Genomic DNA, 9,743 nt, shown 5'->3' on the forward strand with positions numbered 1-9,743 from the left:
GCTTGCTTTAGTCCATAAATGGATCTAAGCAACCTACACACCTTATCTGGGCAGTTCTTGGACACGAATCCCTCAGGTTGCATCATATACACCTCCTCCTCCAGGTTCCCGTTGAGGAATGCGGTTTTCACATCCATTTGCCAGATCTCATAATCATAGTGTGCTGCAATAGCCAATAGAATTCTGATGGATTTTAGCATTGCTACGGGTGAGAAGGTTTCGTCGTAGTCAACACCTTGCCTTTGACGATACCCTTTAGCCACTAGCCTTGCTTTATAGGTCTCTACCTTTCCATCTACTCCGATCTTTTTCTTAAAGATCCATTTGCAACCGATGGGTACAATACCTTCGGGCGCATCAACTAGGTTCCAAACCTTATTGGAGTACATAGAATCCATCTAAGAATTCATGGCTTCTTGCCACTTCCCGGAGTCTATACTCATAATAGCCTCCTCGTAGGTCTGAGGATCAATATCCTCAGCATCCTCTCCTCTAATATGTCCCACATATCTCTCAGGAGGATGAGATACTCTATCAGACCTGCGTAAAGTTGAAACTTGTGTATTAGGTACCTGAACAGACTCGGGCTGTAGAGTGGTGCTTGAGCTTGGTTCTCTAACTTCGCTCAACTCTATCATTCTCCCACTGTCTCCGCCAAGAATGTGTTCCTTCTTAAGGAACACTGCTCTCTTAGCTACAAAGACATTTTTGTCCTCGAGATGATAGAAATAATACCCACAAGTTTCCTTGGGATATCCCACAAATATGCATCGCTCTGTCCTTGATTCTAACTTATCGGGGTTGTGTCTTTTAACGTGGGCTGGGCAGCCCCAAATCTTAACAACCTTAAGATCAGGCTTCTTCCCTTTCCATATCTCATATGGTGTAGACACTACCGACTTAGTTGGAACTCTGTTCAGAAGGTAAGCTGCGGTTTCTAGGGCATATCCCCAGAATGAGATGGGTAGGTCAGCGAAACTCATCATGGACCGTACCATATCTAATAATGTACGATTTCTCCTTTCAGAGACACCATTGAGCTGAGGTGTATAAGGAGGTGTCCATTGGGATAATATCCCATGGTCCTTGAGAAAGTGAGTAAACTCTGTACTTAAGTACTCACCTCCTCGATCTGATCGAAGAGTTTTGATACTCTTTCCAGTCTGGTTCTCCACCTCATTCTTATACTCTCTGAATTTCTCAAAGGCCTCGGACTTGTACTTCATTAAGTACACATATCCATACCTTGAGAAATCATCAGTAAATGTAATGAAGTAGGAGTAACCTCCAATGGCATGAGTTGACATGGGTCCACATACATCACTATGTATGAGTTCCAACAACTCAGTGGCTCTCTCTCCAGTTCCACTAAATGGAGAGTTGGTCAGTTTTCCACGAATGCAAGGCTCACAAGTTGCATATGACACATAGTCGAATGGATCTAGATATCCATCATTTAGCAACTTTTGAATCCTTCTTCCATGGATGTGACCTAGCCTACAATGCCACAGGTATGCATTGTTCACCTCATCTCGTTTCCTCTTAGACACATTTACATTCATGATATGTGGAGTGGTGTCTAACATAAATAAACCATTATGCAATGTTCCTTTCGTGATGATCTTATCATCTAATAATATCGAACAACCATTGTTCTCAAAAACAAATTTATATCCACTAACTGTTAAACATGAAATGGAAATAATGTTTTTGATAATAGAAGGAACAAAATAACATGCATCTAATGCAATAAAAGCTCCACTAGGCAGATGTAGAGCGACCTCGCCAACAGCTAATACAGCAACTTTTGCTCCATTACCCATCTTTAGGTCCATCTCGCCTCTCTCTAGTCTCCTAGGCCTTGCCAGAACCTGCAACGAATTGCATATATGATAAGCACTACCAGTATCTAATACCCATGTGTTATCATAAGAGTCTGACAAATGGAGACTGATCATGAATGTACCTGAAGCTTCATCAAGCTTTTGTTTCGCCCTTTCTGCAAGGTACTCTTTGCAGTTTCTCTTCCAGTGCCCATCTTTACCACAGTGGAAGCACTGGCCTTTGTCCTTTGTTGGGTCTTTCTTAGCAACCTTTGCTTTACCTTGTTTGCCCTTGCCCTTTCCCTTCTTAAGGGACCTTTCTGCTTTCCTTTTCTTTCTGGTCTCACCAGTGTAGAGAACTGGCTTCTCTTTCTTAATAGTACTCTCTGCCTCCCTCAACATATTGAGGAGCTCTGGGAGAGTCACCTCAAGCTTGTTCATATTAAAATTCATTATGAACTGTGAAAAGGAATCTGGTAGGGACTGAAGCACAATGTCCACACACAAGTTATCCTCTAGGACCATTCCTAGACCTGTGAGTTTCTCTATCCACTCAATCATCTTTAGGACATGGTTCTGAACCGGTGTCCCCTCAGTCATCCTAGCGCGGAAAAGGCTCTTGGATATCTCATATCGTTGAGTCCTTCCCTGTTCCTCAAACAATTTACGGACATGTAGGAGAATGGATCTGGCATCCATCTTTTCATGTTGTCTTTGTAACTCTGGAGTCATAGAGCCCAACATATAGCACTGAGCAAGAGTGGAGTCATCAATGTACTTCACGTAGCGAGCGATCTCATCCTCGCTTGCCCCTTCTTCGGGCGTAGGCATCACTGTATCAAGGACGTACACGATTTTCTCCGCTGTGAGAACAATTCTCAAGTTACGGAGCCAATCCGTATAATTTGGACCAGTGAGGCGGTTGACATCAAGTATGCCACGTAAGGGATTTGAAAGCGACATTTTCTGAAAATAAAGATGTAGCAAAATGAATAACATGCAGATTTTGCAAGAAATAAACTATCAAGATATGGACTTCTATCTTAATATGCTCCCACTATTTTACTAACGAGTCACGCGACACCCTCAGCACGTGAAACGGAAGTCTCCGGCAGACTTCTAGTGGGGATCAGGATCCAATCAGCGTCTTAGTGTAACCTCGAGGGACTCGACCAATCACACTAAGCCTAAAAGGTAGACAACTCTTACCGATCACAACTCCTTGTGATTCCCGTCCTGTTCGGCCTCCGAATCACCATGGCCTCGAGGGACTCGACCAACCATGATGCTCGGTTAAGTCAACACCTTCGTTACAAGATGAGTCTGATTTGATGATATACCCTCGAGGGACTCGACCAAGCATACCATGTCCTCAGGTCACCGGTGACATCTCTATGTCGTAAGCAAGATAGCGAATCGCGATATAGGTGAGTCTCGAGGGACTCGACCAACTCAACCTACACCGGGATTCGGTTCCTACTCATAACGATGGAAGGCCACGTGGGTCAATCTAATTGCCTCACGTTTACCGACTTAATATTATCGAGAGATGTTTCTATAATTTGGTCTCCTAATATGACATGTCACACATATACATATTTAATATATATCTACATCGCATGCAAATATATATACTTATCTAGTATGTGTATAAGCAATCACACCAGATGATCATGGACCACAACCTAATATGATTAGGCCCGAGCCAGTAGGCCTAATCACTCACATCAAGATCTATGTGTGCAACGGTGCATCTCCATGCCTTGTGATCGTCCATCTCGTCCTCGTCGGTTTCGTCGACATCTTGATGCATCTCCATGCAACACGATCGTCCGTCTCGTGAGTCCCGCTATCGCATCCACGCTCTCGCTGCACCTCCTCATGTGATTACAACTTAATCATAGGCACGCAGGCCCGACAATAAACGAGAAATATAATGGAGGTTCGCAGACCTCAATAATAATAATCACAAGTACACACATCACACGGTCCATGATCATCCGTCCACACATCATACATCACATGTATAAATAATCATCATCATGTAGGACTACTAGATAATAATAAAAATAATAATCAACTAAACCTTTTAATTAATTAATATTTTTCTGAAATCAGGGACATGTAGGGAATTTCTCAATTGCTAAGGGTATTTTCGTAATTTGGACAAAAGACAGAAACTGGAATTTCTCAAATTCCGAGGGGCAAAACTGTCTTTTTCCCAGAAAACCCTAATGCCCTTTCCCCTTTTCGCTGCTGCCGCCGCCGCCACCCTGCCGGCGGCGGCCTGTGCGGTGAGGGGCGGGGCGCTGCCCTCGCCTGCGGGCGTCGCCGCCTCCGCGGGCAGTTCTGCCGGCGAGGCAGCGCCCGCAGGCGGTGCTGCCTCGCTGGCGGCCGCCCCTGCGGGGTTTTTGCCCGTGGGAGCAGCGGCCACATGCGCCGCTGCCCTGCGGTGCCTCAGCCCGCGCTGCTGCCCCGCGGCGCCTCTGCCCGCGGCTCTGCCCTGCGGTGCCTCAGCCCCGCCGGCGGCAAGCCTGCTGCAAGCAGGCCGCCGGCCGGCTGCTGCAGGCACAGCGCTTGCGCATGCGCCGGCGCTGTGCTGCCTGGCTGCGACTGCGGCTGCCGCTGCAGGTGGCTGCAGGCATGCAGATCGAGGGCAGCAACTGTTGCTGCCCTTCCTCGCTTTTGCGTCAACGATTTTGACGTCAATTTTCTTCCTAAACACAATACACGCAGTTCAAAACCAATCATTCGCACGAACAACCTGGCTCTGATACCACTGTTGGGAAATCATAAGGGGGCGACATCATATGCGCAGCGGAAGAACAATAAAACAAAAATCCCCGATTCCCAAAAAGATGTTCGTCGTCGTGCGAAGATTGGTGCGCAAAAATCCGCAAAACACAAAACTGCGTATAAAGATTGTGTTACCTAGGGAGATCGTATATCCCTGTTTCCTCGCAGATCCTTAGGAGAGGGTGAAGGAGGTCAAGCGTCCTCCTCTCTAGCGGTGATCCACACAGCAGGGTTGCGACGACGCTCCTCAAAACTCCAGGCCTACTCTGAGGTGGAGAGGGAGAGGAGAATAGGAAGGGCAAGCAAAGACTCTAGCCTATGAGGCTGTGAATCCCTCCTATTTATAGAGATCCCGTGTCAAAACCCTAATGGGTCCTTTCCCTAGTGGGTATTGGATCTGCATCCAATAAGACAAGGGCTCCGTCGGATATCTCATATCCGAACCTCTACTCATCGCAATGCCTACCATATGTGTGTGACCCTCTAGGCCCAATATCGAGCTGGCCGTGAGTCATACCTGTCAGAACTCCTTCTAACTTAGTGAATTATTATCTCTGTAATAATTCACTCGACTCATCGACTACGGAAGTACTAGGCCACTACGCCGTAGTCCCCAGACGATACAGGGGAATCCAATCCATTGGACCTGTCTGTCCTCAGTTACCATGTACCTATAGTCCCTCATCCATCTAATATCCCAGAGACCGTATATCGAGCATGGTGCTGTCAGACCCATACGGTTTCTACTCGAGTCTCGCTCTAATCGGATTCTCCCGGAGAACTCTTTCTCTCTCAACCCGAATGACCCTGGCCAGGGATTTGTCTGAGCAAGAACACATAGGATATTCCTCTCATGACGCCGAGAGTGGATGATCCTCTATTGACACTCAATAGCCCTCGTAAGGTCGACTACCACTCCCAATGACCAGCTGTACTAGATCTGGGAACAGCCAAACCTATAAGTCTGGTATCAAAGAGTGGAGCACTCATACAGGACATCCTTGGTGTCTCAAGTCTAAGGACCAGATACACCACTAGGACTACGGAATCGCTGTCTGACAATAAGGCATCATCAACCATCCAGCATTCCGTAAGCGGATCAATCAGTGAACTCATTCTCCAATGAGCACCTGTACTGTATCCCTAGTGTCCCTACACGAGCAGCTATGAGACCAGCTGCATCCATCATATGGACGGGTATACAGCACACCAGTCTATCCGGTTATCACGATGTCCCTCTCGAGTAACCTATGACCGGGATTATTTAGGATATGTATTTAAAGGTGAATCGATCTCATTATCGTGATCTCATCACGATCCGATTCCCATTGCACAAATCCAAGGACATCACAATATATATGCATTTATGCAATAGTTATAAAGTGATATACGCCATAATATAATAAGCAAAAAGATTCTGTATCAAGTCACACGTGCCATCACTCACGTGATTGGCTTGCTGGGCACCTATGACTAGCAATTCCTCGGCCTGACCAAGCAAGTGCAAGCAATGGCAGGGATGATGTAAACGCTCATCCCACTCATTCCCCGGATCGTGCAGCTAGCAACTCCCCTGACCGACTCGACCCGACAAAGACCGAGCAGGGAGCAGGTCGGGGCGGGAGAAGTCCAAGACCAAACGACGGACCTAAGAGGTCCACCCGAGCATAGCATACCCGCACCCTGCCGGATCACACTGCCCTGCTTTGAGCCTGACACCATATCGTTCGACTCGTTGGATGACTCGTTTAGGATCCAACTATCCCGGGTCAACTAACGCTTGGACGAGTTTCAGAAGTCACGGAGCGAGTCAAACGAAGGCAGCTCGGGCGACTCCCCTTTTACTCAAGAAATACAGGACAAGCATGTACCCCTCAACTTCAGGCTGCCGGCATTAGAGATGTATGACGACGGCTCTGACCCCGCGGAGCATGTCGCGATGTTTCGGGCTCAGATGACCCTCTACGGCACCTCGGACGCCCTGATGTGTCTGGCGTTCCTGACCACCTTCAGAGGACCGGTACGAACATGGTTCAGTCGGCTACGCCCGCTCTTAGTCTCATCCTTCGACCAGCTCGCAAGGGAGTTCGAGCAAAACTTCCTCCCTAGCGTGTGACCCAGGCCTTCTATCGCCACCCTACTGGCATTATCTCAACAAGAGGGCGAGTTGCTCTCCCAATTCGTGGCGTGCTTTGCTGCGAAAATCTGGGGTTTCCCGGACGCTCACCCTTCTGTAACCATGTAGGCATTCCTGAGGGGCTTGAGGCCCTCGAGGCTCTTTTGGTCACTCATCGAGAAGCCACTCATGACCATCCCTGAGACGCTCCAGTGCGCCAATCATTACATCGCTGCTGAAGCCCTAATGGCGAGGAAGCGCGAGGACAACGAGAGGCCAAGGATGGAGCAAGTCCGAGGAGCGACTCCGGCGCCCCCATCACAAGCTCGCAGGAGGCCCGATCGGCCCGAGTCAGAACCTGCGTTGTCCCGGTCAGCACACCACGTGGCGCGATGGCACCGCTCATGACAAAGTGTCTCCCACCGGCAGACCTAAGCCCGAGATCAACTACTCGACCAACGGGACCGATCTCCTCTCGAGCCACACAGCTCAGTCCCCTAACCAGTGATTGGCCATTATCATCCCGCCATGATAACACCCCTCGAGGACCGGCCGCCACGCCGGCCCAACTCACTGCCAGAGTCGCTCTATGTTAATCCCCGACTTGTGACTCACCGGCCCTGCTTCTGCCCGAGTCGCTCCATGTCGATCCCCGACTTGCGACTCGTTGGCCCAGCTCTTGACCGAGTCGCTCCAGATCGGTTCCCGACTTGCAACTCGCCGGCCCTACTTTTGCCCGAGTCGCTCCGTGTCGATCCTCGACTTGCGACTCGCCGGCCCAGCAGACTGCCCGAGTCGCCCCATGTCAATCCCCGTGACTCCCCGGCCCTGCTTCTACCTGAGTCGCTCCATGTCGATCCCCGACTTGCGACTCGTCGGCCCAGCTCTTGACCGAGTTGCTCCAGATCAGTTCCCGATTTGTGACTCATCGGCCCTGCTTTTGCCCGAGTCACTCCATGTCGATTCCCGACCTGCGACTCGTTGGCCCAGCTCCTTGCTTGAGTCGCTCCAGATCGGTTCCCGACTTGCGACTCTCCAGCCTTGCTTCTGCCCGAGTCGTTCCATGTCAATCCCTGACTTGCGACTCGTCGGCCCTACTTCTGCCCGAGTCGCTCCATATCGATCCCTGACTTGTGACTCGTCGGCCCAGCTCTCGCCCGAGTCGCTCCAGATCGATTCTAGACTTGTGACTCATCGGCCCAACTCATTGCCCGAGTCGCTCCAGATCGATTCCAGACTTGCGACTCGTCGGCCTAGCTCATTGCCCGAGTCGCTCCAAATCGGTTCCCGACTTGCGAGTCGCCGGCCCAGCTCATTGCCCGAGTCGCTCCAAATCGGTTCCTGACTTGTGACTCATCGGCCCAGCTCATTGCCCGAGTCGCTCCAGATCGGTTCCCGACTTGCGACTCACCGGCCCTACTTCTGCCTGAGTCGCTCTATGTCAATCCTCGACTTGCGACACGCCAGCCCTGCTTCTGCCCGAGTCGCTCCACGTCGATCCTCGACTTGTGACTCGTCGGCCTAGCTCTTGCCCGAGTCACTCCAGATCGGTTCCCGAGTTGCGACTCGCCGGCCCAGCTCATTGCTCGAGTCGCTCCAGATCGGTTCCCGACCTGCGACTCGCCGACCCTATTTCTGCCCAAGTCGCTCCATGTCAATCCCCGACTTGCGACTCGCCGACCCTGCTTCTGCCCGAGTCACTCCATGTTGATCCTCGACTTGCGACTCGTCGGCCCAGCTCTTACCCGAGTCGCTCCAAATCGGTTCCCGACTTGCGACTCGCCGGCACCAAACATGAGCCAGAGGTCAATCGCTCGGCCCACATGTCCAATTTGTGCTTGAGTCGCTCCAGATTGATCCCCGACTTGTGACTTGCCGGCACCATACCTGAGCCCAAGGTCTGTCACTCGGCCCATAGGTCTAATCCATGCCCGAGTCGCTCTAGATCGATCCCTGACTTGTGACTCGCCGGCACCAAACCTGAGCCTGAGGTCAGTCGCTCAGCCCACAGGTCCAATTTATGCCCAAGTCGCCCCAGATCGATCCCCGACTTGCGACTCGCCGGCACCAAACCTAAAGCCCGAGTCACACCTCGCGACCGATCCGATGCCCGTATCGCATCTCGAAACAACCTAAAACCCGAGTCACGCCTCGCGGCCGATCCGATGCCCGTACTGCATCTCGAAACAACCTAAAGCCTGAGTCACACCTCACGACCGATCCGATGCCCGTACTGCATCTCGAAACAACCTAAAGCCCGAGTCACACCTCACGACCGATCCGATGCCCGTACTGCATCTCGAAACAACCTTAAACCCGAGTTACACCTCGCGGCCGATCCGATGCCCGTACCACATCTCGAAACAACCTAAAGCCCGAGTCACACCTCGCGGCCGATCCGATGCTTGTACCGCATCTCAAAAACAACCTAACGCTTGAGTCATGCCTCGCAACTCCAATCGGGTCACCTCACTCACCGACTTACAAAAACCGAGGTCCCTAACTCTGACCCGCACCAAATCAATTACTCGACCGACCAAGACGATAGGCCCCGACTGCCCGACCAACAAAGTCAATCTTGCCCCAAGCACGGGGCACTGCCCCGCCCCATCGCCCCACGACGAGTCAAGTTTTTCCCACCTGAGTAATCAGCAACCCTCCAATTCAGGCATACCTCCTGGCCCATTAAGGACCCCAAGGCACGCCATCGAGCTACCCCGGACTAGAGAACGTCGATCAAGGCCCCCATCGTGAGGACCCGGTCAACCCCGACAGCCAGCTCAACCGACATGAGTCTCCCGACATCGACCTGTGGACCAGGCCGTGTTGATTCATCAGCCACGACGCATTTGTTCACCAACAAATACTATCCTAAAATGAGATTTCGAAGAAAAGAGATATTAGTCAATAAAAGAAATAAAAATGCTATCAATAATGACTCCACTGAGATAGTCTTAACAGCCATCTCTATGACTGCGTTTGGACTTGCCACAAACGGTGTTGAGAAA

This window comes from Musa acuminata, chromosome BXJ2-8 (assembly GCF_036884655.1).
Source record: "Musa acuminata AAA Group cultivar baxijiao chromosome BXJ2-8, Cavendish_Baxijiao_AAA, whole genome shotgun sequence".
Taxonomy (NCBI): domain Eukaryota; kingdom Viridiplantae; phylum Streptophyta; class Magnoliopsida; order Zingiberales; family Musaceae; genus Musa; species Musa acuminata.